General features: G+C 36.3%; 1 pseudogene; it reads right to left on the bottom strand.

The window, feature by feature from the left end:
* Positions 1 to 21202, bottom strand: part of LOC101563228 — a 513765-nt pseudogene that overhangs the window by 291252 nt on the left and 201311 nt on the right.

The following is a 21202-nucleotide window of genomic DNA, read 5'->3' as shown; positions in this document are numbered from 1 at the left end:
AAAAGCTGTAACTGGGTTTTTGTTCAGCTCCATGAGAGACTGGGAAGTGATTTATGGCCCAGTTGCCTGCAACTTTTACAGATTCAGAGAAACAGGCACGGGTTTTCCCCCAGGTATAAGTTATAGAATATGCTCTATTCCTGTGGCAAATAAAAGAAGGAATTATACACTACACTACTTAGCCTATCTCAAATGCATGCCAAATACTAGAACCATCAGTGATGGATGGATTACTAAGCTATAGGTGAGTGTGATATTAGATGAATGTTTTATAATGAAAAAACCACATAGATGGTGGTGCAAGCTGAGAACTGTGCAATATATCAGCCTTCAATTCACCATCTCCACTAGTGATGCCTGGGGAGATTGTTTAGCATATATAAAACTTAAAATACAATTTAAAACCATATGTAATATTAATTTACACTGGAATTATCATGACATTGGCTTCTCTTCTCCCTGATGGCATGGAAGTTGTCATGGGAACAAAGAATCAGTAGCTTAGAGCAGCCACTCTCCCTTCAAATACCCATCCTAAGAGACAAAAAATAGAAACAGCTGAGGCAATCGACCTCAGGGGTAAGCATTGAAAAAAATTCTGATGTCTCAGAAAGAAGGAAGATCCATGAACAAAAGACAATCAGAGGGGAGAAAGAGAGGAATGGGAATAGCTGCAAGCAAGAAATTGATATTTGGCACACAAAAGCATTACAAGATCGCATTATTACACATGACCTCCTCAATACAAACTAAAAGAATATTTGTTACCTCTCAACTTGATAATTAAAAACAAGAAAAGAAGCGATGTAGAACCATAGCAGAAACAAAAAACAATTAAGAGAAAAATTGTCTTGTGATCTCAATTAGTGGCAAGGTGACCTAAGACAGGTTTAGAGCAAAAAAATGCATAATGACTCTTTTTAAAATAAGCCAAGCACATTATTTTAAATGAACCATTGGAAATAAGAAAAAAATGGATAGCATAAGCAAAAATTAAATTGCATGATGGAGTTCACGTACAAATTACCTTTTGTTTATCTTTAAGTTTCTTGTATATGAAAGTCAGAGAACTCACTATTGTATTAAAGTGCAACTTTCATGCCTGTGAGTCTAGCATTGTTCCTTATGTAATAATTCTCTTTAAGCAGAATAGCACAATCAGCGCTAGTTTCACAAAAATCTCTGGCCTTCCTTGAGATTTTCATACCGTTCTCTATGCCTTTTGGCCTGTGAAAAAATGTACTAGTTAAAGAATGTACCTATTCCTTCAAGTAATGAGACTGACCAGTGGCTCTTTCCTTGGCTATCAATTCTGGGGATTATGTTTTAGACTCACATCTTTGCATTGTTGGAGTATATGGAAGAGAAAGGAAAAAGAAAGAAAAAAGAAAGCACAGTAGATGCTGTTTTCTTCCCACTTAATAATATACTTAATATGTAGATTGACATTTTAATTAGTGGTTTCAAATGGTTATGTTTTTGGATTAAACAATGCCTTTACATTTTATCTGGGTATTAAATGAGAGATGTGGATTATAGTTTTTTTCTTCAACCCTGCTTATTTATTTCTATGTAACACAAAGGTAAATTGTAGCTAGCTATTAAAATGTACAGAAAATTAAATCATATAACCTATTATCACAGTGAAGAAAGTGCCTATATTCATAACTGTGAAATTTATAACTGAAATATTTTCAAGTTCAATGATACATGAAAGTGTCTATTAAAAATAACTACATAGATAATATAACTAAGGCAAGGATTCAGAGAATTTATTTTACAGAAATTTCTGCCTTTCTATGAGTTTTCTGTTATCAAAGCAATTCTCTGTAATAAACCACATGAAAGTTCAGTGGATTAAAACTGCATTTATTTATTTTCACTTCTGCATTGATGGGCTGATTGATCAAGGCTGTGCTTGGCAGAGTGGTTCTGTTTAAATTTAGGCTTGAGCCTGGCTTGGCCCCTTATTGCAGATGCATCCCTCTAACACAGAAATACTCAACATAAAACCCAGCTGACAGGACAGCAGCTTGCCAACACAACAGCAGAGGAGGCAAAGATGACCAACTGGACAAGTGCATGTCATTTCTCTTCTCCCGTCAAGTTCACTCCACATCCCTAGCTAAGGCAAGGCATTGGGACAAGCTCAAAGACAAGAAAAAGAAAGTGGTCATGCCACTCTGAGATTATGATACAAGTTTTTGACTAATAATCACCTTCAATTCTAACCAGCTATAGGAGTTTGGGCATATCATTTAACGACTCTTGGCTAAAATTTCTTAAAGAGGAAAAGTGATAGCTATGCCATGATCTAAAAGGAACAATGAACACTGGAATGATATAGACCTTATGAAAAGGTCTGATTTGTAAAAGTTTAACTAGAGGTCATGAGCCAAGTCACTAAATCTGGTTTCAAATGTTTTCCCTGTACTTACCAATAGGGGAAATATTATGTATTATAGCAAGCTACCTCAAAATTTAGTGACGTAACACAATAAAAGTTTACTTGGGATCACAGGCATGTGTCTGGCTCTTATTTCTGATAAAATCTGATGCAATGTTTTATCTATCCTGGGTAGCTTTCTTTTAAATCAGGGATTAACAACCCACACGTCAATTCTAGCTAGGTTCCGGTTTTGCATTAGTAAGTTTCACTGGACCCAAAACTATTCATTTACACATTATCTATGGCTGTGATACAGATGTCACAACATAGGCATTATGGCCTACAAGCCAAATATATGATCTGGCCCTTAATAGAAAGGGTTTGGTGAATCCTGCTCAAATCATGGTCCAACCATAATGGAGTCTTTACCTTAGCTACACAAAGAAGACAGTGTATGTATAAATACTTCTCTGACTTCACCCAAAAGTAAAAGAGCATTTCTCATAGTTCATGAACTAGAACTAGTTACATGGCCAACAAAACTGCAAAATATGTTGGGAAATATAAAGAACAATTTAAAAGTTTCTGCTATAGAAGTGAGATTTTTTAAATGTATTTAGATGTTGCAGGGTCTCACTATACAGCTCAAACTCCTGGTGATCTTCCTGCTTTCAGCCTCCCCAGTGCAGGGATTACAGGCATACACCACTATGCCTGGACTCTGTGGATGGCTCAGTGTGCCCTGAAGGCACACATGTGGTGCTGTGGATCAAACCATGGTCCCTGCATTTGCCTAAGCAGGTCTTTCAGTCCACTGAGCTATCTCGCCAGCCAAAGTGAGATAAATGTAAAATGCAAACTTTCTTAGAAAATAGTAATCCTCTTACACTGAAGGGGGTGATAACAGCCAGATTATTGCACACAATGAACAAAGAATCACCCAGTGTCCACCCAGTAGCAAGTAGTAAGCAGCTGCATTTATTGAAGACCACAGAAAGTTATCCTCTGTACCAACAAAGATAAAACATAGACGAAGTAAGGAGCCAGTGTGATAAAAAAAAGAACTGCACACAATCAAAAGTAGCAACTGCAGCAAAAAAGGGGGCAAATAATTCAAGCTTTCAGAATTTAAAGGCCAGATGTCTCTGCTTTAGTTGCCTCCCACTAAATTTCTAGGTGTGATTGACAGAAATGATTAAAAGGGGGCTGAGTCATTTTTGAGCCTCTTAGAATGCACACTCATCCCAGAATTCACTTACCTGAGTCACATTTCTGTGCTACTGTGCATATTTAGGAGCCTGTAATGAGGTGGAAGTAGGATACGGGTCACCAGACACCTGGCTAGGAGATCCAGTGTACATGTGCTCTTGCCTAGGCCACCAGAGTCTGCTTAGCTTTGCTTACTTTATTTTCTACTTTTTAGGGCAATGAAAGCAGGAATAACCAATAACTGTAGTGTGCTGTTTTGAAATAATAGAGGCAAGGGAGTTTCTCCTCAACTCCACTGTTTACACCTGTACTAATACCAGCAAGAATAATAGCAATTTCCAGAGTCTGAAACGCTAAAATTGATACAAGCAAAAGCATGAAAGTGATTTAAACATTCAACTGAAAAATTAAAAGGACGCTGGGGATGTAGCTCAGTGATAAAACACTTGGTTGGCATCAGCTAGGCTCTGGGTTTGATGTCAGTAGCACAGGGAAAAAATGTAAGAAAAAATTTAGCAAAGAAGAAAGAAGAAAAAAAATTAAAAAAAGAAGAAAGAAGATATTAAACATGAAGTAACATTTATGAATTAGAATAGTAGAACTAATATATAAATAACAAGCTTGTTGAAATTGTAGAAAGTTATGATCTAAACTGGTGAAAGGTAAAATCACAAATAGAGAGAAAATAAGACAAGATGGAAGTAACAACCAAAACAGAAATGATTAAAATCATAATGTAATAATTACTAAGAATCGTAACATATTCTATTAAAAGAAACTGGAAAACTATATGAATTACATAAACCTCTAGAAAAATCTAATCTAAAAAAATAAATATATTCTGCTCATAAAAAATATCTAATCTGTTACTATGAATAACCACTACGAAGACAACAATATGCAACGTATTAGTTATTGAAACTGTCCTACTAACCTGTTTTGAAACTGTCTCATTGTTATTTGTTTCTCAATAAAATTTAAAAAAAGAAAGAAAAATCTAATTTATAATCTAATTTATAAAAGTTGCCCCAATAGATAAAAAGTTTAAACGGGCCAACTTCCACAGAAGACATAGAGCAAATTTTCTAAGTGATACTCCCCAATAAAGCATTAGACCCAGATATTTTTATAGGAGAATCCAACCAAACTTTTAAGGAACAGAAAATCCGAATGGTTCTTTAAAAGTGTCACAACATAGAAAAATAAGAAAAGCTAATAAATACTTCTTTAGTAAATACATCCAATTTTGAAACCTAAACCTGATGATGATTTCATAATAATAATTATGGAAATAAATATTAAGATAGCTACCCATGCCTGTAATCCCAGCACTCATGAGGCTGAGGCAGGAGGACTGCCAAGGGTTTGAGGCCAGCTTGGACTGCATAGTGAGACCCTATATCAGAAAAGAACAACAAAAGTAAGATGGCTGTCATTTGCCAAGAGGGAGCAAAATTTTTCTGTGAGCCTCAGATCATATTTGACAAGCTGCAGTTTGCTTTGCAAGTCTTTTAGTCGTAATCTTCCAAATAAAGAAAGCTGTTTGGAAAATAATCTTTAAAAACCTAGTCCTCTTTATCCTTGATATTGTACAAATTTGGGCCAAACAAGAGTGGAAAAGAGAAAAGCAAAATTAAAAGTACAGCCTGGCCTGGAAAACACAAAGTAGGCTAGCAAGCAGAGTCGTGACAGTGGACTCCTCATGGTGTGTGTCCTTATGTGGCCGCCACATCTCATGAGAACCCTTGAGAAGTTCTACACATGCAGTCCGGGGAATTATTTGGCACTACTGGGATTTCATAATTAGTACGTCTCACTTATTTCCCTAGCCTCCCTTGCCATGCCCTACCTCCTATCTCAACTCTACCATAAAAATTAGATTTTAATTAGCTATAGATTTAGTCAGTATAGACAGAATGGTTCAATGTTAAAAAATCCATTGACATCATTCAGTATATCAATACATCTAAGAAGAAAATGTATCTAAACATCTCAGGAGGTACTAAAATTGTACATTATAAGTTCAAAACGTATGCAAAGAAGGTAAAATAAAATAGTGCTCAATGCTCTCTTAATGTCATATATCAGCTCACGTGATATATCAGTTAGCAGCTCTAAACTGGGGAAACCCTGGGCCATTACTACAATGCCCATTTCAATACACTGAGACTTCAGAACATAATTAAAGTATAAGAAATTGAAAGGAGGAGTAAAGCAATCTCTATTTAAAGATAGTATTAGAGTATGTCTTTAAAATATCTACAGAATCACTAAAAAAGTCAAACAATAAAAATTCAGTAAGGTAAAAGCATATAAAATGAACACATAAAAATCAAATGCATACATATACATATATGTAAATATCGATCAACTAGATCAAATAAAGGAGAAAGGCACATTACTAGCAATAAATAAAATTTAAATTTTTTGCAAAACACTCATGAAAGCAAAGAAACGTAAACAAATGCAAAAGTATATTATGCTCTTAGAATGATTCAACTTTTTACAGAGTTCAATTCTCAAGTTGCTATTAGTAGGAAATTATTAACTTTGACAATTTTTTATTAATTTTATTGAGAAAAACTGCAATGAGGCAGTTTCAAAACAGGTTAGTAGGACAGTTACATCAATTAATACATTGCATATTGTTGTCTTTGTAGTAGTCATTCATAGCACAAGATGCCAACATGATATCCTGTCCAAACACTATTAGTACAAATCTTTCTTCTTATTGAATTAAAAGAAAGTGGCTATATATCTATCCTAACAATTTCGTATATACAGATACAGAATTGTCCTTCATTTATATCTCCTTTTTATGTTTATTTTTGTCAGAGATGGGTGTTCCATTGCCATCCAAATATTGTAGGTGCATGAATTCATCAAAATAATCCAATATAGTCCAGTAGTCCACAATAGTAGTGGGTTATCCACAGGACTGGCAATGTCTGAATCTGTTGACTTGAGCCTTCCACAGCTCCGTATATTAACATGGCTTCACTTTTCATACATCGTTTCTACACTTTTCTGCTGGATAGATAAGACCAAGATAAAGCAAGATCTATGTATCAAGAAAAGTTAACTTTTGTATCTGACAAGGTCAGTTAAGTGCCCTCAGGACTTATCCCGAAACTCTGCACCACACTTTGTAGATCCTTTGAACTTTGCAAATTTTTGATGTGCTAAATGGTTACCTCATGATTCAACCTAAACTTAACCTAAGAAAGGAGGAAAAATAAGTATTCACTTATAATTTGTTTTCAAAAACCAGAAAAATAACTCAAGGTAAATTTCTAAATGGCTACCTATGGCAATGGAGGGAAAAGGGTGCTGATAAAAGCAACGAAAGCCAGTCTTGTCTATAATTTTGAATATTTCCTTTTTATCAAAAAGAAACAATGGGCCAGCGAGATAGCTCAATGGTCTTAAGTACCTGCTTAGGCAAGCTTAAGCAGGCACAGGAGACAGTGGTTTGACCCCAGGCACCATGCCTTGCCAGCCCTGCCCTTAGGGCAGGGCAGAGCAGGCCAAAAAAAAAAAAAGAGTAAACTTAAGTATATAATTCTTTATGCCTATTTTTAAAATATATTCTAATTTTTAAATGTTTTTTGTCATATTCTGTAGGGACTTAAAGTTCAACATATCAATATTTGAGGAAAAATACCTGTTACATATTATGCCTAAGATGTTTGATATGCAGACAGATAGTGAGGTTAAGCTTAACAGCCTAAGTTGTATGGTAATAACAATAAGCTTGTCTTCTGGATGGTTAACAACCTAAGTTTGCAGACCAAAATTAGAGAAAAAGGAGGGCTACAAGGAAAGCCAACATTTTTGCCCTAGCCTTCTAAGGTCAATTAAGACTCAGGACATAGAAGAACTTGTACTGTAACATCATGTAACTCAGTAGTGTCCCAAATTTTCTGATCAAGGAGATTATGGGGCCAAAGAGGAAAGTGATTGATGATGTAGAGTGTGCCTAAGGAGAGTCACATGGAGAGAAAACATTCTCTCAGGCTTTCACAGAGAGCACATAGGCCAAGCAATGGCCGTGACTCATCCACATGGCTGACACTGACAAAAGTTCTACAATCTGAGGTACAGCGTCTCAGAATAAATCCTGAGGGGATTTCACTGACCTTATCAGATCCAAAAGCTACAACTCTTGTTGCACAGGTCCTGCTTTACCTTGGTCTTAACCATCCAGCAGAAATGTATAAAAACGAAATACAAGAAGTAAAGCCATGCTGTTATATTGAGCTGCAGGGGACTCAAGTCAACAATTTCTGACATTGCCAGTCAAGCGGAAGACCCAATACTATTATGGGCTACTGGACTCTTTTAGAATATTTTGCTGAGTTTACACACCTATAATATTCAAATAACGGAACTTAACAAAAAAGGGGATACAGATGAATGTCCATTTTGTATCTGTCAATTCAAAGTGGTTAGGATCGATATATAGTTACATTCTCTTAATGAATAGAGTGATTTGTTTTAATGGTGTTTGTAAATAGGATATCATGTCCGCATCTTGTACAGCAATTAACCACTAGGAAGAATGTATGCAATGTGTTAATTATTGAAACTGTCCTACCAATTTGATTTCAAACTGTCTCATTGCTATTTGTCTATCAATAAAATTATGGGAAAAAGGAAAGAAAAAACAAGGAGAGAAACAGTAAACAAAACTTAAAAATTAGCACATGTGTTTTCATATATTTATTTGCCATTTGTATGTATTCATCTTGGATGCCCATGTTTTAATTGGTGCTTAGAATTTTGGCGGCCTGATTTTTTAAAATTGTTTATATGTTCTAGTTAAAAAAATACCTATAGAGAGACTGTCCCTTTGTCTGAGGGACAGTAGTCTAAAATATTTTCCCAATTCATGAGTTTTCTTTTTACTCTGTTGCTGATTCTTTTAAGTCTTATTTATTTATTTTGTACAAAGTCTCACTATGTAGCTCAGACCCATAGACACTCTCCTGTCTCAGCCTCCACAGCACTGGGATTATAGTTGTGCACCACCACGCCCAGTTTTGGTGTCCAGCACAGCCTACCCAGGGTTCTGGGGTCAGCAGAACATGTGGTACTGGGGATCAAACTCAGGTCCTGCGCTTGCCAAGCAGGTGCTTCGACAACAGAGCTATCTCCCAGGCCCCTTCATTGCTTCTTTCTTCTCACATTCAAAAACTTTTCATTTCGCATGCTTATATCTGATAATCTGAACAACTAACTTGAAGACAACAATATGCAACATAACAACCATTGTTGAAGCCCTATCATGTTGTTTAGTGAAATTCTGTATCATTTCTAATGATTTCTTTCTACTAATTTTTATTCTCTTTTAAAAATAAATAAAAAAATAAAGCACATATTGTAAGAGATAAACCTAATTTTATATAAATGTAGTAATGATCACAAAATGAAAACAGCCAGTTCAAGTGATTTTTGCATTTATATATCCTTAGATGTTTACAAAGGATATACACATACATGTATGCTTATTAAAATAGCTGAGACAGAAAACAAATCTTAAATTTAACTCAGTTGTTAAAGTAATGGAAATACAGGTTATTGAAATTTTGATATATATATATATATATATATATCAATATAAAGGGCCCAACATTTAAGGTATTAGAGAAAAGAAATACAAATAAAAATCAAATAAGAAAAACACCTGTGGTTTTTAATTAAATTTGAACTGGAAATTGTTTTAAACAATCTAGTTCATATTAATATATGGTATTTCTGACCCTGAAATGTACTAGAAGCAATGATATACCACTTAGCACTGGGATTTTAATTTATAAAACCCATTTCCCACTAGAATGGACCTACATGAACAAAACAGCAGCATCCACATCTGTGGCAGGGGAAATAAAAAGGGACCCTGAATGGTTTGTGCTAGAAAGCAAGGAAGGGCTCAAAGAACAAAGAGGACATGACAAAAATATACAGGAGCCAGTGTGAAAGGGCTTACACTGGCAAAATTGGAGATTCTTTGAATAGCAAAAGAATAGCGACTCTTAATTCATTATAGAACACTGGAAATTTTAAATACATAAACCAACAATAAAATATAATTTTTCATAAATGGCTGCTTTAGAGGATCTGTAGCTCATTCCTACCTAATAAGAAGATTTCTTTTTCAGTGTTGGCAAGCACTCTACCACTGAACTATACCCCTCACCAAGGAAATTCTTCTCTGAATAAAATGACAAAATTAGAAAGGCACCATTCTTCCACATCCAGCAAAATATTTGATTCCACAAATATCACAGGTCATTGATAATAGCTGGACTGATGCAAGTGAAGGCCTAAGTATTTTAAGGTTGCCACTAGGGAGCAACCCAACATCTAAGGGTAGAAGATCAAAGTTAAGTTACCATTAAAAAGAAACACTTGCATCATCTCAGATGCTTATTTTTAGATTGGGTTTTTGATCTTAGGGGATCTGATTTCTTTTCAGGATTTTATATGTCCTAGTGTTGGTGGGAGTGTAGACCAGTGCAAGCACTGTGGAAATCAGTGTGGATATTCCTCAAAAAACTAGGACTAGGGGTCCCATTTGACCCAGCTAGCCCCTTTCTTGATATTTTCCAAAAAGAATTAAAAGTGTCATACCATAATGATATATGCACACCCATGCTTATAGTGCTATAGTCTGTAAGAGTTAAATCTTGGAAACAACCCAAATGCCCATCAACAGATGCATGAATAAAAAAGATACATTTTATACAATGGAGTACTATTCTGCCATTAGAAAGGATAAACTTGAGGCATTTATTGCTAGGTGAACAGACTTTAAGATCATAATCTTAAGTGAGATAAATTGGACATGTGTGAATACTGCATTGTCTCACTGGTATGAGAAACTGAAAGTGTAAATAAGAACCAAATTGTACAACAGATATGGTGAATTGGGAAGAAATTGCTCAAAGTGAAAGAAACTAGGGAGAGGGATGGAAGGAAGGGGAAAGAAAAAAATGAGAAAAGAAGGATAAAATAAAAATGAAGCTTTGTAAGTAAGGAGAGGAAGAAGAGTTGAAGGGAGGGGAGGAAAATGGGAGGAAAAAAGAGAAATCAAGGTATACCATGTACAGGTACAAATTTCGTGATGATTGTATATACCTAAATTGCACCAATAAATTTAATAATAATAATAATAATAATAATAATAATAATAATAGAAAAGAAACACTTACAAGGCTAGGCAGCCTGTCCGAACTCCAGTCAGATCGCTAGTGTTCTGGAAAATAAATGTACAGTTAGGAGTGAGGTAGCAGAAGCCTAGGCCTGCAGACTAAACTACTGGGGGAAATGAAAATAAGTTAAATCAGTTGTGCCTCATGCAGGTGTTGCAGGTATCACAGAATTGAACAACTATAAAGCCTACTACTGTTGAATCTGGGACTTATCAGTACTCATGGTGGATCTTGATTCTCAGCAGGAAAATTTAGGAAAACAAGATCAAGTTCTTCTTTATAGGTCAGACATAATGTAAATATGCACTGTATATTAACTAAAGCTTTTTTCCTTCTTTTGAGAAAAGACTGATGGGGCACTTCATTACTTAAAGTGTCATCAAAGGACCAGCAGCATTAGCATCATCTAGAAACTTGTTAAGAAGATATAAACTGGGACTGGGATTGTAGGTCAGTTGTAGAGCACTTATGTAGCATGCAAGAGGTCAAGGTTTCATCCTTAGCAATGAAAAAAATGGGTTCTCTACTCCCCCATACTCCTACTGGCTATGACTCATTCATTAAATAATATTTTCTGAGGAATTTAGGTGCAATTGGGAAAGAGAGAGACAGAGAGAGAGAGGCAGAGAGAGACAGAGAAAGAGAGAGACAGAGAGGAAGAGGAAGAGGAGGAAGAAGGAGGAGGAGGAGGAGGAGGAGGAGGAGGAGAAAACAAAAGAAAAAAGAAAAAAGGAATTACCCTGATTACAGATACAGGAGAGGCAGAGAGAGAGACAGAGAAAGAGAGACAGAGAGGAAGAGGAAGAGAAAGAGGAAGAGGAAGAGGAAGAGGAAGAAGAAGAAGAAGAAGAAGAAGAAGAAGAAGAAGAAGAAGAAGAAGAAGAAGAAGAAGAAGAAGAAGACAAAAGAAAAAAGAAAAAAGGAATTACCCTGATTACAGATATAGGAAATGACTGGCAGATGTGAAAATGGGGAGAAGTAACTGCTATGGCAGAAATAGAGGATGGATTCGCATTGCACCCTTTCATTCTATCTTACTTTCTTGTTGGTGGGACAAAATACCTAATACCCAAAGTTAAAGGAGGAAAGGCTTATTTTAGATCACAGTTGGCAGAAGTTTCAGTCTATAGTCAGCTGGCTCCAAAGCAGCGTGCCATGGCATAAGGACATGGCAGAGTAGAAACACTTCATGGCATGGCAGGCAGAAAGCAGCTAGCAGTGAGCCTTGCTTTCCTTTTTTTTTTGTTCCATTTGGCTACAAGCTTATTGTTTGGTGCCACCCACACCCATGGTCAGTCTTCCCATTATCCACACCCAGAACTATACCAAACCAATCTGTGTATTAATCTAGTTATCACAACTACAATTCAATATCGCACACCCATGATCCAGCCGTGACCTAAAAGCCTCCCCTGTTAGCACATTCAGCTTTGAGGGGGAGGAACGTCAAGATACAAGTCACAGGGCTGGGGATATAACTCAGCAGCACAGTGCCTGCCTGACAAGTGGCAAGTTCATGAGTTCAATTGCTGGTACAAAAAAAAAAAAAGATATTAGCTACAATACGACCTTAGGTAAGATATCCATTTTAATGATGCCCTCTTACAAGCCAAAAACCCTAATCTAAGAGATTGATACTGTCACCCAAACTTGCAACACTTAAGGAGATGCCATAGGATGTCCTCAGGCAGAGTTAATTTAACTCTGTGCCTGTCTCCTCAGCTTTGAAGGGAGGAATAAAGATTGACCTAGTACACAGAGCTATTATGAAATTGAATTTAGCCACTGTGACTCCTGTATCCACGAATGGTTTCAAACTACTAAACTATGCTGCTATTCTGAAAAATCAAGAATTAGATGACTGGAAAGCAGTGCTTATCATAGTTTTTATGAACAGTCATTTTCAGATCTTTTCTCCTTCTGATAAGAGAACAATTACCCAATGACAGATAATCCCCAAATCCTTAGACAAGTCTCTGGGCTATTCTGTTATTTGTTAAAAGCCCAGCTCAGCCTACATTTTCTGCCTATGCCTCATCATTGTGCCTGTCCTCTAAGCACAGCAGGGACTTTAGTTAACCCAGAGTGTCAGAGCACTGATTTGAAAGAAAAATCATTAATGACTACATCAGGTGATTCAATCAAAGGTTAACCGTGATTTCATTCATTACACCACAGGGAAAGTCTCTAGGTTGAGTTTCCTGAACTAAATAGTAAACTAGCCCCTTTAACTGATTTTTATGTCAGTTGATGAAAGCTGTCAAAGCAATCCAAAGCAAAAAAGAGGGAAAAATTAATGATTATGATTGGAAGTGAGGCAAGGAAGAGATAAAAATAGGGAGAATGTCAGTGTGGCATAGTAAATAAACCTGTAAGCTTTAAAATCAAACAGACCCAAATGACAAAGCTATGTGAACATGGTAAGTATTTTCATCTCCTCCAAGGTTTGGTTTCCTCAAATATAAAGTGGGGATAATATCATCCACTTGAAAGAGATTTTATGAGTTCCAGAAAACAAGTTATATATTCATGTAGAGATCCACAGGCAGTAGCCACCCTCTAGATGGTAGTTGAGTTTTTTAGGACATATCACATAATATTAGACTTGTATTTAGTACAGGATCTACAGGGTCTACAGGGTCTCACTACATAGGTCTGACTCAGCGATTCTCCTGTTTTCAGCCTCCCAAGTGCTGGTATCACAGACTCATGCCATCACGCCCAGTCTCAATCACCATCTCAGCACACCCTGGGGGCAGGGCCAGCACAGCAAGCCAGGGAAGAAACCTCCAGCCCCTGCGTTCTGTCTAAGCAGGCGCTTCAGTCCGCTGAGCTACTTGGCCAGCTGTAACATAATATTAGACTTTTAAGGAGCTGCAAACACACAGCTCTGCATTGTCATAGCAGAAAGGTACAGAAGGTACAAGGTACACATGAAGCCAGTGCTTTTATTTAGAGAAAACCATACTTGCTAAAAGTAATTACAAAATTCCCATTTTTTCAGATTAAAGTGCCTGCCTAGGCATTGTGCAGGAAACGGGGTGGTGTGGGGTGTGGGGTCCCAACTCCCACCTGCCATGCTGGCCCTGCCCCCAAGGCATGCTGAGACAGCAACTGAGACTGGGCGTGGTGGTACGTGCCTGTAATCCCAGGGCTTGGGAGCCTGAAAACAAGAGGATCACTACGAGTCCAATCTGTGTAATGAGACCCTGTATACCCTCTGCTAAATATATTTTTAAAAAATTTTCCCAGTTTTTGTATTAGGTGGTCCTTATTTACACACCAATGAACAGGGAAATAAAAATCCCCACAAAAAGATCTCCTATTCAGAGGACAAGATGTTGACATGATATCTTGTCTAAACAATATTAATACAAACTTTTCTTCTCAATGAACTAAGAGAAAGTAGCTGTATATCTATCCTAACTACCTGTAGTATATATTAATTTATATATATATAAATTAATTATTGTAAATATCCTACTAACCTGTTTTGAAACTGTTTAATTGCTATTTTATATTTTTCTCATTAAAATGAATAGAATAAATAAAAGATCTTCTAGTAAGCTAAACAATGCAAATAAAAACCTGAGAAAAATTACATTGTGCTTAACCACAAATTTTCTCAAGAAAAATCAAGGATGAAAAGTGCCTGAGCTCAAATTGCAGCTCCATATTATATACATGTACACTGTTAATCTCCTTTCACTTCACGTAATATTAATAACTAAAAATCAGAGTAAGGTCTGGCATGTTTTAAATACTAGGTAAGTGCTTCAAGCTCAGTTCGTATTTTAACAACCCTAGGAGGGTCATTGTATAGTGCCCACTTTATAGATAAAGAGACTGAGACACTGAGAGGTAAAGTATTTTACCCAGTGTTGCACAGATAGTAGGAGATAAACTGGGAGTCAGCCCCAGGAGTTCTGCAAAGTCCAGATCTTAGCCTGATGTGATACCCCATATCAGATGTTAAATCCATTTCCCATCACAAAGACAAGACCATCTGTATATATACATAAATAAAAACTAAGAAATTTAAGATTAAGTATTAAGGTGTTTGGTGTTCTTCTTTGTCAAATATAAAGTATAAGTGGGAGAAAGTACTAGAAAGATGTGGTTCCAATTTTACTTCATTCACTGTGCAGTGCTTACAGCTGTTGAGTTCCTGCTTTCAGCTTCCACGTGGCCAAGAACTCAAAGCCTCTGTGGATATGCTATTTTATACTGCTCCTCAAGCAGTACAAGCCTCTCAGGCTCATCCAGCCAGCTGCCAAGTATAGCTAATCAATTACAGCAGCCAGAAATAGTATATATTCATGATGATAGCAGTGGTCTTTAACCCACAAAGCCAGACCATTTGCAGAGAACGGGAAACCAAACCTCTGAGTTCAACCTCAACTTTCACCCTGATTTCCCACCCTCAGCATTCCCAGAGAAGCAATTTTCAGCTTAGTTTCTTCCTGATAGTCATCTGCGTCACAAAACTATTACCCACCACGCACCTTACTACTTAACTCAATGTGTTCTGAGTCTGATAACCAGGCCTACCGAGGAGTCACTCCCAGACTGGAGTTAATAGAGACTCAATTGCATTTCACCTGAAAGGGGGCTGCTTACAGGTCAGCACTGAGACAATCAGCCAAGCAGCTTATGCCTCTGCAACTGCTGCTGCTGCTGTTGCTGCTGCTGCTGCTGGTGGTTGTTTTATAACCTGGGAAAAGCCAAACCTATTTGTTGACAAAGGTGACAAGTGCAATGTTAAGAAAATCACCTTTGTATTTTCTTAATCAAAATTAGACACAGAGAATGATATTTCACTTGGCACGGGTTTGTTTATCCTGCCAAATATTTTATGTTAAATTTCATTCTTTGAAGCTGAGACTATTAACTGAACAACAGCTTTCCCAGCTTCTGATAACCATGGCTTGACCTGGGGTTGAAAATACCAGTGACAATAAAGACTAAATGATTAAGAGAAAACAAATTGATCCATGTTTTTATACATAATTAATGTCTTCCATATATTATTTGTTAACCTGATATCATTAGAAACAGAGGGGCAGAGTGAGCCACTCTCTTTCCTTCATTGTGCTGTGGGCACCGCACCACTGGATAATTATCCATGTTTCAGCTTAGGAAGTTTGGATGGTGGGAGTGGCAGATCACTGACACCAGTCAGACAGAACAGCAGGCACTTGGAATTAGAGGTGTCCAACCCTTTAAATACTTGAAGTTTGTATTATGTTGGTGCTAATCAAAGGTTCCACTTCCTCTCCTTTGCTCCTGATGTCCTTTTTCTTTTATCTGCTACCCTCCCTTGATTGTCAATAAAAAATAGGTACTTATTCCTTACTTTGACATACATACTAGCTAATTTCTTTCCATATGGTGCATAAGAACCTAGACTAATTTTGTTTTTTACAGAATTATTATGCACACAGTTTTGTTCCAGATACTGTGGATTATACAGAATATATTGTTTTCAAATATAATAGTAGATATGGTACTCTATAAACATTCAAGTAAATAAGACAATCTTGACATTACAGGTCTTCACTGACAGATACAGATTTCTTTACTATATGACCTTCAGTATCACCTAGGATCATACATTTGACATAAAAATTGTTACTGTTCCAAGAGGAAGATCCCTTGAAGAGAAACAAGAACTATATATATATATATATATATATATATATATAGAGAGAGAGAGAGAGAGAGAGAGATAACTTCCTCTTCTTTTACCTCTCTTTGTCCAAGGGAAGAAGAAAGAAAAGGATGCTATGCTTTTCATTTTACCAGAAAGCAAAAACATCAGAAAAAGTGGTTTATATATAATTTTATCATTAAATATTTTTAATAATAGGGTGTTTTGATTTATTAAGGAAGTATTTCAGATAGTTAAACATGCAGATTTAGTAAAACAGTATTAGAAACAAAAAGACTAGGGGTTTTTGTTTTGATTATGGTGTTAGTGTGGAACATTGTCAGAAAACGCTAGTTGGATATAGCTGAGAAGAAACATCTGTATCGCCATCTGCCCAACATGAAGTGATGGATTGCACCTTGGAACTGCACCGACCTTTCAATGTAAAAAGAACTAAAATATCAGACAGAATATATAACAAAAAGATCTCAGAACTCTTGCTATCAGACACCATAAACCAATGATTCTTTTGAAAAGGAGAAATAAAATAAGCCCTGTTAGTGCACTGGCATGCCGGCATCAGTCTCCAGATCACAGATCAGGTAGGGAAAGCATAGAAGGAGTTCAACTGCTCCCCTCAGGTATTTAGATGGAACTGAGAGTCTGAGGAAGTCAAGCTAGACAGCATTGTAGGACCAAGATGCAGAATTGAAGATAGCCTGAAAAGCAGGGCTCCAGAGACCTGCAGAGGGGCTTCTTCAACTGTTTAGCTGAGTACGGATCAGTGCAATAGTGCACGAAAGAAACCACCTTAGACTGAGGGCAAAACCATCCAAAATTCCAGAAGAACAATCTGCACAACATGTGTTTCCTCCAACTAGAATGGCACAACCGTGCAATTCACAGGACAGTGGTACTCGGAGTACACAGAAAAGGATAGCCTCAGGAGTGAGGAAGAAATTGGCTCTAGACTAATAAAGGTCCTACCTAATAAAGTAAAAACAAGACATGAAAGGATTAAACTGTTTTCAAGTAAGCTACCTACATCCAAGCACAAAGCTGAGAAATATCTCTAGAGATACAAAAATATCTAGTGCTCAGAAGTGTAAAATTCATAATGTCTGACATTCAATCAAGAATTATGAGGTGTGCAAAGAATCAGGACAATGCAAATAGAAGATGTGAATGATAATGGAGAGAAAATCAATAGAAATACAGATGTGACACAGATGTTAGAATTCATACATAAAGCCATTAACCAGATATCTTAACTATATTTGATAAATCCAACTTGCCAGACAAATGAGCATGTTGGAGACATGGAAATTGATACACACATGCACACAAACACACACACACACACACACACACACACACACAGAAAGACACACACACTGGACAGAGTTAATAGCCAAATACATACTAGAGAAAAATGGTTTCCGTAGTGTAGTGGTTATCACGTTTGCCTCACACATACTAGAGAAAAAAATTACTAAATCTAAAACCACAGCAATATGTGTTATCAAAAATTAAATATATAGAGGAAAGCCTAAAAATGAATGATTATTCAGCTGCAGGACAATTTCAGGTGGTCTGACAAACATAATTGCCATCTACAAAAGAACAGAAAAATATCTGAAGAAATAATAGCTAAAATTTTTCTGATTTGATGAAAACTACCACCCATAGAGCCCAAAGAGTTCAATTATTCCTAATCACAAGAAATATGAAGAAAATATCAAGACATAGTCTATGAAATTACCAATTGAATGATAAAAATAAAATGTAAAAATTGTTAGAAGATAGACACATTAGGTGCATTAACACAGCAAAGCAGTTAACAGACATATCATTAGAAATTGTCCAAGAAAAAAAAAACAGTAGAGTAAGTAACATATTTAAAATACATCCAGACCTGCATATACATGGGCTTCCCATTCACAAAGTCAACCAACTATGCATTGAACTATTAGGGGAAATTTTTACATCACACTTATATGCACAGATGTTTTTCCTTGTCATTTACTAAAGTAATTATAATCATTTACATAAAATTTATACTCTATTGCTTTAAAGTAATCTAGAGATTATTTAAAGTATAGTAGAGAGTGTAAATAGGTTCTATGTAAAAACTACAACATTTTATATATGGGACATGAATGTATTTGAATTTTTTTATCTGGGGTTCCTGGAAAAAAATCTTTGCAGACACCAAGCAGTGACTATACTAAAGGACAAAAAAAGGAAACCTCACATGGTCTATTATACATAATGACAATATCTTTTGAAAGGGGTGAAATATTTTCCTATGCATTCAAAAGCTGAAAGAATTCATTGTTAACAGACCTGCATGACAAGAAGTAGCAAATAAAAATCTTTTTTAATTAATTCTATTGAGAAACAGCAATGAAACAGTTTCAAAACCAATTACTAGCACAGTTTCAATAATTAATACATTGCATATTGTTGTTTTCTTAGTGGTTATTCATAGTACAAGATGCAGACATGACACCCTGTCCAAACACTATTAGTATAAAACTTTCTTCTCACTGAAATAAGAGAAAATAGCTGTATATCTAGCCTAAATATTTTGAATATACAAATACAAAATGGTCCTTCATTTGTATCCCTTTTTGTTTAGCTTTGTCAGAGATGGGTATTCCATTGCCATTTAAATATAGTAGATGTGTGAACTCAGCAAAATAATCCAACATAGTCCAGTAGTCCATAATAGTAGTGGATATCTGTAGGACTGGCAATGTCAGAAGTTGTTGACTGGGGGGAACTACCCACTTGGGTCCCCCCTCCTGTCCCTCTCGGGACAGGAGCTTTGTTTCTCTCAATAAACATATTCTGCTCATAAAAAAAGAAGTTGTTGACTTAAGCCTTTTACAGCTCGGCATATTAATATGGCTTTACTTTTTATACTTCATTTTTATACTCTTCTGCTGAATGGTTAAGACCAAGATAAATCAAGACCTATATAACGAGAAGTGTAACTTTTGTATCTGACAAGGTCAGTCAAATCCCCTTAGGATTTACCCTGAAACCCTGTACCGCAATTTGTAGATCCTTTGTGAGTATCAGCCATGTGGATGAGCCAAGGTCATTGCTAACCAGTGCTATGGGTTTTAACATATATAAAAAGTATAAATTAAATGAAATAAAGGCTAGGGTGGGGTTGAAAATACACTGTTAAAAGGTTCTCATACACTATACATAAAGCAATGTATTTTAGAGGTAAATTTTGATAAGTTAAAGACATATTATAAACTCTAGATAAATCTATCTATAATCTATTGCAAATAGAATCCTCCCTTGCTAAGATGGAAGATAGGAAGACAGGAAGGAAGGAAGGAAGAAAGGAAGGAAGGAAGGAAGGAAGGAAGGAAGGAAGGAAGGAAGGAAGGACCGACAGAAGGATGGAAAGAAAAAAGGAAATGAAACTCTGGCCAGACTAATCAAAAAATAAAGAGAGGGGCTGGAGAGATGGCTCAGTGGTCTAAAGCACCTACTTGGAACAAGCTTGGCAAGGCATCAGGGACCGCGGTTCAATCCCCCAGCACCACATGCCAGCCAGCCCTGCCCCCTGGTGGGCTGAGCTGGCCACACACACACACACCACACTCTCTCTCTCTCTCTCTCTCTCTCTCTCTCTCTCTCTCTCAAATAAATAAATAAATAAATAAATAAATAAATAAAGAGAAATGACCAAAAAGACCAATATCAGGAAGAGAGAATTTACCTAATTATAATTCTTACAAATATTAAAAGTGCTTTATTACTGAATAGTTTGTATATTTAAACTGGTAGACACTGTTTCACAGTTCCTGAGTTAGAAATTACATTTCTTCAAAGAGTCAGTCTCCCTAACTCCTTTCCTTGATGTTTTTCCAGCTAGTAGTCACTTCTGAAATCTACAACTACTATATTTGTACATTTTAAGATTTTGCTATAATGGCACTCCATTCTCAGTATCCTAATCTACATTAGTTTTCATTTGCTGTATAACAAATGTCCTACAAACTAAATAAATGCTAAAAAAAAAACCACATCAAATTATGTGGTATCTATTGTATGCCAGTCATGCCTCAAAATATATTTAAAAAATAAAAAGATTTGGTCCATAAAAGTTGTTGTCATCAGCATAAAAACTGAGAATTTGCAAAAGAGCACCTAAATGCTATTGAAAACTATATTCAATGAACTCAATTCTAAGCCAAGTTGTAGCAAAGATAAAATTTTGAGCTGAGGAAGAATAAAAAGCATCTTAGGATAACAGAGCTTTAGAATCAATATGGAGTCATTAGTAGGTGTGGAGGGGAATGAATTTGTTGAGGGGTCTACAAGAAGACCACTCGTATTCACTGTATACAGTCGTGGTCTGCATCACTGTGGCCAGCACAATTCTCAAATGTGAGCATTCTGGAGTAAGCAAGTGCACCAGCATTATGTGTTCTGAAGCCAGCACCTGATAAGGGAGGACGTGGGGATTTCTGCAGTAGGATGAGCCTGTGAGTTTTGACCAGGAATTTAAGTAAGAAGATCCTGTTGCTGAACAATGCTTTCCATTTGTTTTAGAAGGAATTCCTGCTCATTGTAAAATAAGGAAAGAAGCAACACATAGCAGAAAGGGATTAAACTTTGTGCTCCTAACAGTTGTCACAAAAGGTAACTACATTTAGTCTTACTGTGTATGCCTATTTTGCCAATATTTATTTATAATGTGTTTGTGTGTGT

The sequence above is a fragment of the Octodon degus genome, unplaced genomic scaffold (genome assembly GCF_000260255.1).
Source record: "Octodon degus isolate 3935 unplaced genomic scaffold, OctDeg1.0 scaffold00223, whole genome shotgun sequence".
NCBI lineage: Eukaryota > Metazoa > Chordata > Mammalia > Rodentia > Octodontidae > Octodon > Octodon degus.
The sequence above is the reverse complement of the archived record's forward strand: the minus strand, read 5'-3'. Positions and strand labels throughout refer to the sequence as shown.